We start from the raw sequence: 13492 nt of genomic DNA on the forward strand, positions 1-13492 counted from the left end.
ATGAAATAAACTGCTTCGCTGAGCGCAGCTGGATACACCCGCAGAAGTCCAACCCTGAACAATGGGGGCAAAAATGAACACAATATTCGCGCTTGATACAGGTCTGAATTTGGATTGTAATTAAATATTTGACATATTATAGGTTTCTGAATAAATGTAGTCAAAGAACTTGAAATTGGTTATATGAATTGAATTTATATTCAATTAAAGATTTCTTGCTGTTGTGCAATACACTATGCTGTTGCGCAATACTTAGTAAATCTGTTGTCAGACTATAAACAAATAAAATTTATAAAATTCTAAAGGGAGCTTACATCAATAGATATAATCAATTCACCAAAGTTTCATAAGGATTGCTGAAAGCATTTTTAAGTTATTGTCTGAAAACTGGAAAATCCCCCCTTTTTTATGAATAAAACCCCATAACTTGGAAATGTAAAATCTAAAATTTATAAATTCTAAATGGAGCTTACATCAATAGATATCAACAATTCATCAAAGTTTCATGAGAACTGCTGAAAGCATTTTTGAGTTATTGTCCGGAAACTGGAAAATCCCCCTTTTTTTATGAATAAAACCCGGTAACTTGGAAACGTAAAATCTAAAATTTATAAAAATCAAAAGGGAGCTCATGTTAATAGATATAAACAATTAACCAAACTTTCTTGCAAGTTGGTGAAACATTCTTGAGTTATTGTCCGAAAACTGGAAAATCCCCCTTCTTTTAATGAATAAAACCCCATAACTCGGAAACGTAAAATCTAAAATTTATAAAAAACAAAAGGGAGCTCACTTTAATAGACATAAATCATAAACTATTCACCAAAGTTTCATGCAAATTGGTTAAAGTATTTTTTAGTTAATGTCCAACATGTTGACGACGGACGGACAGACTGACAACGGTATACCATAATACGTCCTGTAAACAGGCGTATAAAAACCAAGAAAACTTATCATTGACCAAAGAACCATAAAATGCGGTCATGGATATATAAGTATGCCAGACAGACATGCAAACCTTACAATCGTTACTTCCCCCAAATATAATTTACCTGTTGCTTAAAGCATATGATAAACTGACAAAACAATGCAAACTTTTCATTGACCAATGAACCATGAAAATGAGGTCAAGGTCATATAAAACATGCCAGACAGACATGTGTATCTTACAATCATTCCATTCACCAAATACAGGAGCCTTATTGCTTACAGTATCCGAAAAATAGACCAAACCACAAAAACTAAACATTGTCCAATATACTATGAAAATAAAGTCAAGGTAAGATGAAACTTCTCAGTCAGACATATGCACCTTACAATCATTCCATACACCAAATAAAGTTGACCTATTGCTAATTTGAAAATAAGAAATTAGAAAAGCTGACCAAAAAACAAAAAAATAACATTGGGCAACGAACCATAAAATGAGGCCAAGGTCGAATAAAACATGCCCGACTAACATGTACATCCTTAAAAGTTTTCATGCACCAAATATACTTGACATGTTGCATACAGTATTAGAAAAACAGACCAAAACACAAAAACTTTACAATAACCACTGAACCATGAAAATGAGGTCCAGGTCACATAAGTTATAACACTTGCAGTTGGACATGCACACTTTACAATCATTTCATACACTAAAGTAAATATAGTAGACCTAATTTGCTTATAGTATCTGAGATATGGACGTGACCACAAAAGCTTAACCTTGTTCACTGAAATAAGGTCAAGCCTTAAGTGAGAACTGTCTGACGATCATGAGGACGTTGCAAGGTACACATATACCAAATATAGTTATCCTATTACTCATTATAAGAGAGAAATTAAGCATACTAAAAATCTTAACTTTTTTCCCAAGTAGTCACTGAACCATGAAATGAGGTCAAGGACAATGAACATATGACAGACGGAAACTTCATAACATAAGGCATCTATATATACAAAGTATGAATGGTCCAGGTCTTCTACCTTCTAAATATTAAGCTTTTAAGAAGTAAGTTAACACTTTTAAAATCATGTTAATGCACAACTGTTAACCAACATTAAAACATGAGAATTAAAAATTCCATTATTTGTAGTATGTAAATGATTTCTTTTAATATACATTGTCCTATAGTAAAATAAAGGACATGGACATTTTTACCTAGGAATAGTGATGTCATGGACTAGGAAAATTAGTCTGGGGACATAAATTACTGGCATCAGACTAAATATACTAGTAAATTCTGTATAGTAAATGAAAGGATATGGAGTAAATGTACATGGGACAAAATCACACACAATACACTGAAAACATAGATCCATGGACTTATTATACTAGCTGTATTTGTCTGACCAGACAATTTTTACCAGGACTAATTTATCTCTTACACTAGTTCTCAGAGAGACATGTCACCTTACCTTGATACATTATTCTGACTGAGACTGAACAAACCAGTAATTGCTCTTTTCCTTAACAATACTGCGTGCTTAGGGGAGAAGCAGCTAATACCAACTTTAAAGTCTTTGGTTTTACCGGATTGGGTTCAAAATAAACAACCTTCTGCACTTGAGGTGAACACGCTACCACGAGACCAGGCAGTACAATATAAGGAGTTTACCCAATATTTAAAGTTTCCAAGTTTTTGCAAAAACTGGATCAAAGTCATCATTGAAAAGCAATAACTTTTAATAAATTTTAAGTTTCTCTTTAAATATTACAGTCATTGACTGTTTTCGAGATAAAAAGGCAAATTCAAGAAATATGAAGAAAAAAAATTGGTTAAAATCTGTATTTAAGGCAACAACTCCTACAATGTCCTATGAGTCAGCTGCCAGTTGTGATGCAAATGGACAGATGATTTTTTTTCAACATTGTCCATTCTGAACATTTCTACCCTTGTCAGATGTTGTCTATCATGTCTATCTATTTTGGCCTTTTGTAGCTTATTACGCAGTTTGACTTTTTAGCCCATTGTTGAAATCTGTACAGTGACCTATATAATTGTTAACTTCTACGTCTTTAGTTTCTGTTGAAGAGCCGTCACATTGGCAATGATACCATATTTGTATATGTTTTTTGTTATGTAGGTGTAAGGGGACAACCTTTTGATTTTCTAGTGGGATAAAAAGGGGAGACAGATTTGTTGTCACCTGGCCTGGATAGTTTTTCAGGGTTCGTAAGGATAGAAAACCCGGCAAATTGAAACAAACCCCTGTGGTACGACCATATTTGCCAAAAGATTAGTCCAAATAATTATGACGTCTCGCAAGGCTATTTTAACTTTTTTCTGGGACGCCGTCATAATTATTAACATAATTAACTACCACTAGTCCTATAATATAAGACTTTGGAGTTTCATATCATTTACATTCAACGTTTTTTATCGGATATTTTTTTTTACTATCAATGTTCGGGTTTCAACATTGATAGTAAAAAAAAATTTCCGATAAAAAACGTTCAATGTAAATGATATGAAACTCCAAAGTCTTATATTATAGGACAAGACTACCACAAGAGGGCCCCCCTTGATAGTCAACAGTACCTTTTTCCAGTAAGGGGAAAGAACTCATTAATCTAATGCAAACATGGCGGCGATCCGGGGAAGATCTAGTTTTGTGTTTACAAAAAGGTTGGTTATGCAGATCGTATGAAGAAGAATGACTTGTATCTTCGCCATAATTTATTATAGATCATGATCTTTCGATTTATCTATATGCCTATTATAATCACACGGTGCAAATATGTTAAATCTGACTGCAAAAAAGTTGTGCTATTGAAAAATGTTAAAATTGAAATCCCAAGATAATGGGGATTTCAACTTTTTCAATTTTCTGGCGTATAAAAGATATACTTTCATATTTTTTTAAGTTATAACTTAAAATATAATTGATATATTATTGTTACTTGATATTATATGTTGAAAAAGTAAGATCGGTAAACAAAATAACGAGTTTTCAGTTGCACATGTTGCATGTTGTTATTTTATTGATATGCTAATGAAACACAACGTCAATAATTGTTTACCACCCAGTACATGTCCAACTCTAGAAATAGTCCCTAATTCTGAAAAGGATGTTCAGAAGCAAAAGTGATTTGCAATTTACAACCATATGTAATGCAATAATTAGTGTTTAACATGCATGATGTACAAAACAATATACATGTTCAGCTTGGATGTTGAGTTATGCAGTGTGTCTGGTAGTTATCTGAAGGTATAATCCATAGCCAAGGTCAGCTGCCTTGGCTATCATATATGTGTCCATCTTCTTCTTCTTTCAGTTTCCGCACTCCATCATAATATTGATGACTATGTGCCGTACGTCTGATCATCTATCCCACATTTATATGTACATGTAGGGCCTAGATGTCATTTAGTTGTGTCATATGGTTGCTGTCTCATCATACATTGATATATACCCTGGCTGTATCTTTTTTATTCACATTACCACAATAGAAAAGCTCATATATTACATGTATATATATAGCAAAATTGCAATTAATTATTTAATAGAAATACATATTGTACATTCCTCTTCTTAGACAGTCTGCACCAAAATCTTTTCCAACTACTAGTCCGAAGGCAAATATTCAGACATTTTCCTTGTGTGTCTAAAGTTAAACAAAGTTTTGCGAAAATTAACTAGTCCAAATAAAATTTTACTAGTCTGGGGAATTGGATTAGTGGCTAACAGTGCAGGCTGCTTCTACATTTACACAAACATGTATATATACAGTTTGTATATGTACAATGTACATGAACTGCCTCAGATGTCTTGTAGTAATGTCAGGTACAAAATGTAACTAAACTGTAGTGTGCAGGCATGAATCATGGGAAGTTATAAGTTGGATCTGGGGCCAAGTCAATCTATTGACTTGAAAAATGGTTTTGCTGCTTCTCTGCTAAGCACCCTCTGCTTTGAGGGGTAACTAGAGTAAATACTTGGTCAGCTGAGGACAATAATTAAACTGATGCAGATCCTAGAGTTGAAAACCCCCAAAGCTAGATAATGTTTGGAGTGAAACAAGTCTGTATCATATATATTAATTAACCATAAATGTAGCTCCATTGGGGGGGGGGGGGGAGCAAAATCCATCTCTGTGAAATGTCTGATACCTTAAGCCGCTCATGTCTTCCTGTAGAATGTTTACAGTAGAAATGGCATGTTAAAAAGCTGACTAAGTGGCTAAAGTGCGTCTGTCTAGCACAAAGCAGTGTTCATACTCACATTACATAACATGTAAAGTTTGCCATTGAATTTTACAGGGTTGGCAAATTATTATAAACCTGGTTTTCTAAGGTTAGGCAATACCCCCAGAAGTTGGTGATAAATGCATGTTGTACAGGGTAATGTGGTTATTGTTTTCTTGACCCATGCTGGATGGGGGATATAGAATATTTTGTACCTTGCGTCCATCTGATGGTAGGTATACATTGTACATTTTTTGGTGTCAGAAGTTATTAAAATCATTATCAAAGGTTAATACCAGCAAGGTCTTGGAACTGTGCTGTCAAATTGTTTTTACAGGATTTATGGATAATGCTGCTTGTTAATAGATATTATAGGGAAATTACATTGTTAGGGATTTCTTGACTACATTTTGTAAGATATTTAATACATAGAAGTATATAAGAACCCAACAAATTTTTCTCAAGTAATATATAATTGTCCTTGGACAGATAAAATATGTGCCACATTGGAAACTATCTGTCAATATTGTCATGTTTTATTTAATTTTAATTTTACACAGAACAGTTCAAACACATTGTAGTTTCATAATACCATTGCCAAATAAGGATATATGTGGTATGATTGCCAATGAGACAACTATCCAACAGAGTTTAAATGACAGGATTAAAGCAACTATAAGTCAACAAATGGTCTTCAACAATGAGTAAAACCCATACCTTATACAAGACCCTGACATAACAGAATGGATGAAAGAACATTATTTGAACAAAAAACTTTTTTCCAGTTCAAAGAATATTACTGGTAGTGTAATATTTCAATTTTTTTTTTATTTACAGATTGTTTGTTCACTGTTGGTCACTTAAGTGGGAAAAACTGATTGGATAAAGATATTAAACAGTCTTTATAGTACTGGTGAAATAGGTGAGTTTTCACAGTGGTAAATTTGTTTGTTCTTTTTGAATAGGGGACATTTCAATAGTAAAATTAAATCGGTATTGATATTTTGCATTGTAATTGGCCACTGTACCATTTGTAGTTAAATTAAAATAAAGTTTTTATGTTTTGATTTTGATAAAACAGTTTACCTTTTACTGCTATAAAATGTTTTATTCTTTATTTCATCTCTCAATTTCAATTTTTGCAGGAGACTCATCTGATTGTGGAAGTTTGTGTAGTGGAAAGAAGGAGTTACATACAGATGCTGTTTTGAATCATAAGAAATTATTGATATTAATTCATTTCTTCAATTCCTCATTAGCTTCTTCACAAGGAATAAATTGTGTAAGGAGTTCTATATTCCTATTTAAAGACCTAACTTTTTTTTTCCATTTGAGTGTATGAAAGCAAATTAATTGAATTCATTCTGAAAACTAAGCTTAAATAGTTTTATGTACATGTATATGTGACTTTATCTTTACTTGACTGTTTATTTATAAGTTATTTAAACATTAATAATTTTATTCTTTGTATGAGAAGCTATAATCAATCGACTATATATGTTTTTCTCACCTGCGATGAAAGTCCGGGAAAGTGAGACATAAGGGTTCCCTATCTGGCGATGATGGCTCTGGCATCAACAATTGTTAAGTTTGCTGCTTAAGTTAGTAAGTTTGACAGGTATTACTTGTGATAGATCATTGATATTTAATATAAAGTTGTATTACTATCAGTACATATCAGTTTGACAACTATTTTGAGGACCTGTCCCTAGGATATGGTGCAGTGACTTGGATTTAGAGATTTTCAATATTAATAGAAAAACAAAGGATATGAAGTATCCATCCATGACACAAAATCAGTAAATGCACACTAAAAAAGCAAAGGAACAGTGCTTTTATTGCTGTTCTTCATCTCAAAGTCACAGTGAGACCTCAACTCGGAGCAAAAAAACTCTCACTTTACTGCAAGTTGAAGACAGCCCCTAGCACCGGCTTTAGCAGAATTCTTTGCAAAAATAATTTGGATAGACTTTGTAAGATGTAACACCACTCAATCGGGTTAAGTCGAAAAAGAACATACTGGAAAGTAGTACATATTTAAAACAAAAAAAATTTACTGCTTAAGCTAGTTTGATAGGATCTAATTCTGACACATACATTACAATATATCCAAAAATAAAGTAATTGTCTGATACAGAAGTTTTATATGTTTTAAATAATAATGCTGTTTTTGCCTTCTTTGTTTTTATTCCCTTTGAAAATATATCATTTTGTCCAACAAATTTTAAAAAAATCTGCATTAAGGCTTTGTAATATTGCAAATATTTGACCTGATAACAATTTAGACTGTTGGAATCATCATTGGCATCATAATGATATCAAGTTTGACCTGACATGAGGAAGGCAAGTGTCATAAACTTATGAAACAATAAAATTGAGAATGGAAATGGGGAATATGTCAAAGAGACAACAACCCGACCAAAGAGCAGACAACAACCGAAAGCCACCTATGAAACAAGTTTGTTTTGGATCAAGAAAATACTCAAATTAATACAATAAACAATGTATACATTGACATATACACACATTAAAAATAGATGAGTTGTGAGAGAATCCTTTTTTTTAAGCTAATCTGGCAAAAGTGACTAATTGTGTCTTCATACTCAGTTCATTGTTTGTCATCTGTAAACCTTTTAGCTCACATCCCCATAAAGCCACTGAACTACTGTATAAACTTACTTGTTGTCCATTGTAAACTTTTTACCAAACTTGAGGTGAATGGTTCTTATGGTGTCTAGTATAAACTTTGTTGATTTTTATTCTGGTCAGTCTGTACACAGCAAACACTTTTGGATGAGTCTTTAAGGAATTATTACCCTTTAATAGTGATTTAATCAATTTTTGCATTTTGGGCAAATTCAATAGTAGTTTAAAAGAGAAACTGTAACCAACCAAAATGATCAGCAATATGCATTGATTAACAAATAAGATATGAGTGCTGAATTAGAATGGGGTCTATAATGTAAGAGAGTGGTCATTTTTGAAGATGCAAATACATTTTTGTTTCGCCTTGACGGAGTCAAAAAGCGAGACATAGGTATGCTGTTTCCGGCGTCAGCGGCGGCGGCATCAACAATGTATTAGTTTGTGATTAGGTCTAGTTCATGGTGAACCACTAGTGGTAGGTCAATGATATTTGGTATGCAGTTGTATTAGCATTGGCACATCTCATTACCATGGAGATTATTTGGCCCTACCCCCTCAGTCAAGGTCTATTGAGTTTGAAACTTTTCATAGTTTACATGTATTAGTTTGTGATTAGGTCAATTTATGGGGAACAACTAGTGGTAGGTCAATGATATTTAGTATGCAGTTGTATAAGCATTGGCATATCTCATTTCCATGGAGATTATTTGGCTCCGCCCCCTTAGTCATGGTCTATAGACTTTGAAACTTTTGCTAAGTTAACATGTATTAGTTTGTGATTAGGTCAGTTCAAGGGGAACCACTGGTGGTAGGTCAATGATATTTGGTATGCAGTTGTATTAGCATTGGCACATCTCATTACCATGGAGATTATTTGGCCCTACCCCCTCAGTCAAGGTCTATTGAGTTTGAAACTTTTGCTTAGTTTACATGTTTTAGTTTGTGATTAGGTCAATTTATGGGGAACCACTAGTGGTAGGTCAATGATATTTGGTATGCAGTTGTATAAGCATTGGCATATCTCATTTCCATGGAGATTATTTGGCTCCGCCCCCTTAGTCATGGTCTATAGACTTTGAAAATTTTGCTAAGTTAACATGTATTAGTTTGTGATTAGGTCAGTTCAAGGGGAACCATGAGTGGTAGGCCAATGTTAATTGGTGTTCAGTTGTATAAGCATTAACACATCTCATTTCCATGGAGAATATTTGGCCCCGCCCCCTCAGTCATGGTCTATTGACTTTGAAACTTTTGCTTAGTTTACATGTATTAGTTTGTGATTAGATCAGTTTAAGATGAACTGCTAATGTTAAGTCAATGATATTTGGTATGCAAATGTATTGGTATTTGCGAGTATCGTTTCCATGGAGATTATATAGCCCCACCCCTGATCATGGTTCATTGACTTTGAAACTTTTACATAGTTTACAAGTTAATGTTTGTGTTTAGGTTTGTTTAAAGGGAACGACTTTTAATAAGTCAATGGTATTTGGTATGCAGTTGTATTAGCATTGGCACATCTCATTCCATGGAGATTGTTTAGCCATGTACCTTCAGTCATGGTTCATCGACTTTGAATATTTGCATAACTTACCTGTGAAAGTATTGCTATTGGAATTTCAACATTTGCATTATCAAAATTACAAAAAGGCGAGACATATCTCTGTGATAACAGTTTATGTAGATCCAAGTGAGTGACAGAGACTATTGTCTAGTTAAAAAAGCTTCCCTGAAACTACTGAACCAATTCAAACCAAAGTGACATGATCGATGGTGCTCAGTGGTGTGTAAAATATTGCTTAAATATTGTATGTCAATAAAAGACGAGTTGAAACAAAAAAAGATCAGCATTTTAGGCGCATTGAGCCTGTAGTTTTGCTGTGACTGATAACAGCTTCATATCAGGATCAGTGCTGAACTTATATACTTTGTTGTGTCTTTCTGACGAAGTTTTGTTTATCTTTAGAATGTCACAAAGAGTGGGTCATGGATTAAATTGACCACTGTCTCGAGTCACAGGGAGGACTGGGCACTAACAAACATTATTAACCCTGCCAGGTTCTGTATGCGTTTGTCCCATGTCATGGGGGATCAAATTGAGAATGGAAGCGGGGAATGTGTTAAAAGAGACAACAACCCGACCAAAGTGCAGAAATCAGCCCATAGCCACCAATGGGGGTCTCATTGGGTGGTTCTGATCCCGGATCCCGCTTACTGTTTTGACAGATTCCCGTATCCCGCCTACACTATGTACGTAAGCAATTCTCATTTCCCGTATTCCGCTAGACTTCATTTCCCGTTATTATTTCAATAATTTGACTTTCACGTGTCACGCTTATAAAAAATCGGCAATCCCGCGTCACGCTTAGACCCCAATGAGACCTACACCAATGGGTCTCATATGCGGATCCAGCCCCCCCCCCCCCTTTCGTGGGAAAAATTTGGTTGATTATATAGGGAATCACTGAAGCATGACTGGAGCGGGCCCCCCCTTAGGTCAGTCAGCGGGCCCCCCTTATGAAAAGTTCTGGATCCGCCACTGGGTCTTCAACACAGGTGCTGCTGTATTTCGGTGATTGTCGTTGGTTGCTGGCTTTCATATTTTATTTTCGTTTCCGATTCTGATAGTGTGTTTTCAAAACAAGAATCAAAAGAATTTGTAAAGATTTGGGGCGGTCCAGAATTGCTTGTACGATTTAATGCTAAACAATGATATATTATCCAATTAAAGGGGGCGTAGTACTACGCATTCTACGCCCTCTCCCTTAATCCATACATAATTGGATTGAGGTGAGGGGATGGGTAGACAAGTGGACCCGCCCACCCTTATGGGACTACATGTCTATTGCATATAGACTGTATGCCACACTCCTGATGTTTTTTAGTGGTTCCCCCTTTTTTTTTAAATCCTGGATCAGCAACGGAAATGGTATATGAAACATTTTGAAGATGAAAAAAGGGTAAAATATGATGTAAAGCAATGCATATATATTACTCTTCAAAGTTATTTTGAAAACACACATTGGAACTGGAGCAAATGCATGTAGGGCTGGCCTACATCTGTGGTAACATCCCTTTTCGTCATCAATACAAATAAGTAGGATTATTTATCCAATGAAAGAAAAATAAATACCTATCGGATCGCTTGCCAACCCGTGTATTAAAAAAGTAAGATATGATCATGAAATAACGTATTAAGGGAAATCATGAATTTATACAAAATATATTCATTCGTATATCTGCATATCCTACCGAGAGTTCAAATTTTTAAATTCATAATGAGAAAAAATACAATCAGTTAAACTGACAAATTCTTTGAATAGGAATAAACCATAAAGGTAATGAAAACCGTGTGTTAAACTTCAAACACAATACCAATATCAAAGGTTACGGCTACAGCGATTATTAAAAAGAAATAGAAAGGGAGTCATAAAATTTAAATTGCATGAATTATAATATAATAGCCCAATCATTTTATGACCTCGGAGTCAATACTTTCTATTTCTGTTTTCTGATATTTTCATTGCTTATTTTACTATTTCTTATATTTTATTTTCTATATACCGTTTTTACTATCAAATGCACCCCCCCCCCCCCCCCCCAAATAAAGAAAGAAAAATGAAAATATCACCAAAAACCTTTGAAAAAAAAGGATAATGCGCACGTTTACGGACTAGTGTAACAAGAGAGAAAAAAACAACCGTACGTAAAATCATAGCTGTATAAAAAACACACACATCTATGGTAAAATCCAGGATTTGCATAGTTAAATCAAATCCTTGGTAAAATGAAACAGTCAGTCGAATACACCGCGGACCAAGCATAAGGTGTACATGAAGTATTGCAGATTAACGACAAACTATCTTCTATTAATTCGATCACACAAAAAAAAATAAGAAGCAAAAAGCAGAAAAAACAAATTAATTAATAAAAAAAACCACTGTCGATAATGGTTATACTATCTACAACAGTATAATGGAGGAACGACGATGGCGCGTGGTTGTGATTAATACGCCGCCTAGATAAACAAAACTGTGTATTGACCTTTTAGTGATAGAAAAACAGAGTTCAAATATATAAATATTCATGTTATAACTTATTGTCATACTTCCGTCAAAACTTTTAAACCAATAGCATGACACAAATTATTTTTCGAACAGCTCTGATATTTTCTCATAAATTATAGTCAAACCCAGAGAGGTTCGAACGAAATCTTCCAAGCATAGTATCAATGGTTTCCTTCCCCTTACTTATATTCCCCTGCTTTTTCAGAATGTCAGCTTACAACAAAGAACCACTGGTGACAGGGGAGTGTAACCGATAAATTGATCCTAAATCAGGTAAGATTTTCCCAGTAACGGAGAACCCCTTTCTTTGAGTGAATACAATAGTGATGGGGGGTCTCACAAATAAATATAAATCTGAATTACAGGAACATCGATTAGCAAAGTAAACTTGCATATTAATCTCGAAGTTATTTACGAAAAAGACAGACTGTGCTCCTGAATTAAGAGGGGCGTAAAGGGGGGGGGGGGGGGTATTTGCACGGAAGAACGCGAAATAGAATTGCCATTTCACGATGAACGAACAATTAAAAATTTCTTGCACGTTGATCTTTTTACCGATTTCACGAAAAACGGTGAATAAAGAACTTTTTTCACGGCTGCACGTGAAATAAAAATGGCAATACACGTTGCACGAAAATAACCCTTTACCACCCTCAATTAAGGTATTATACATTTGTGTATTTTACTGCTACAAGATATTGGATTTGCTAATCATGCACCCGTTACTGAGCAGAGAACCATACTTTCAAGCCAGGGACAGTCTATACTAAAAGTTAGTATAGAAAGTCCCTGTAAAAAGGCAGGCAAATCCTAACAGTACTGTAAATCAATGATACGTGTATATCAAGTCCCAGTACCACACCCAGCACAGTTAGCACACTGGTGGGTGTCAGTCTTATATTATAAAACTTCGTAGGTTCAAATAGTTTGATTCACCGTTTTATCGGATATTTTTTAGGACCGTTGTCAACATGGTCAAAATCCGACCTGCCACTTTGCAACCTGACCTGCAAAAATATAACTAAAAACAATGCCAATCAAAATTGCTTTTTGAGACTGGGCGACTGAAAAGTTTTTTTTTTTCTTCGGACAAAAATTTGTTTCTATCTTTATTAAAAAAATAAAATCAAGACAATCATAAACTTTTTTTTCAAAACTCAGTGTCGTATTTTATTGTTTTCCAAACAATTTTTAATAAAAGCTAAATGTTTGTTATGCATGTATATATCTCACACGCACTTGTCTCAGAAAAATTCCTATATACTTTAATAAAGGTATATAGCAAAAAAAATTCTGAGACAAGTGCCTGTGATATATCTGTCAGTCCCAGATTAATAAATATAATTGTATCTTAATCTTTGGAAAAATCCGATTATTAAATTGTTAACTTCTTTTACTTCATAATTATGTCAAAGTATACTTTTTAAAGTTTTAAATTTTAAAGTTAAAATGAATATTACATTTTCAACGGATCTGAGGAAAAACTTTTAAAACTGTAATGACATGGTCAGTCAACTGATTTGTTGAATGGCTGATTACAGGTAATTAAAGCATGCAGTAATTTTCCATTACGACAGTGCGTGTACCCTGCATGGGGTGTGTATA

General features: G+C 34.2%; 2 protein-coding genes and 1 long non-coding RNA gene across 3 annotated transcripts in view; 1 reads left to right on the forward strand and 2 right to left on the reverse strand.

Moving 5' to 3' along the window:
• Positions 1 to 13492, reverse strand: part of LOC127720910 (uncharacterized) — a 435560-nt gene that overhangs the window by 212392 nt on the left and 209676 nt on the right. The window lies entirely within an intron of this gene.
• Positions 1 to 13492, reverse strand: part of LOC127702712 (uncharacterized) — a 333744-nt gene that overhangs the window by 79998 nt on the left and 240254 nt on the right. The gene's annotated exons all lie outside the window — the stretch shown is intronic.
• Positions 3541 to 6666, forward strand: LOC127703257 (uncharacterized). Its single transcript, XR_007982882.1, has 3 exons — positions 3541 to 3614; positions 6012 to 6096; positions 6320 to 6666. It is a non-coding gene; the product is annotated as an uncharacterized LOC127703257 (long non-coding RNA).

This window comes from Mytilus californianus, unplaced genomic scaffold (genome assembly GCF_021869535.1).
Source record: "Mytilus californianus isolate M0D057914Y unplaced genomic scaffold, xbMytCali1.0.p SCAF_1, whole genome shotgun sequence".
In the NCBI taxonomy this organism is placed as follows: domain Eukaryota; kingdom Metazoa; phylum Mollusca; class Bivalvia; order Mytilida; family Mytilidae; genus Mytilus; species Mytilus californianus.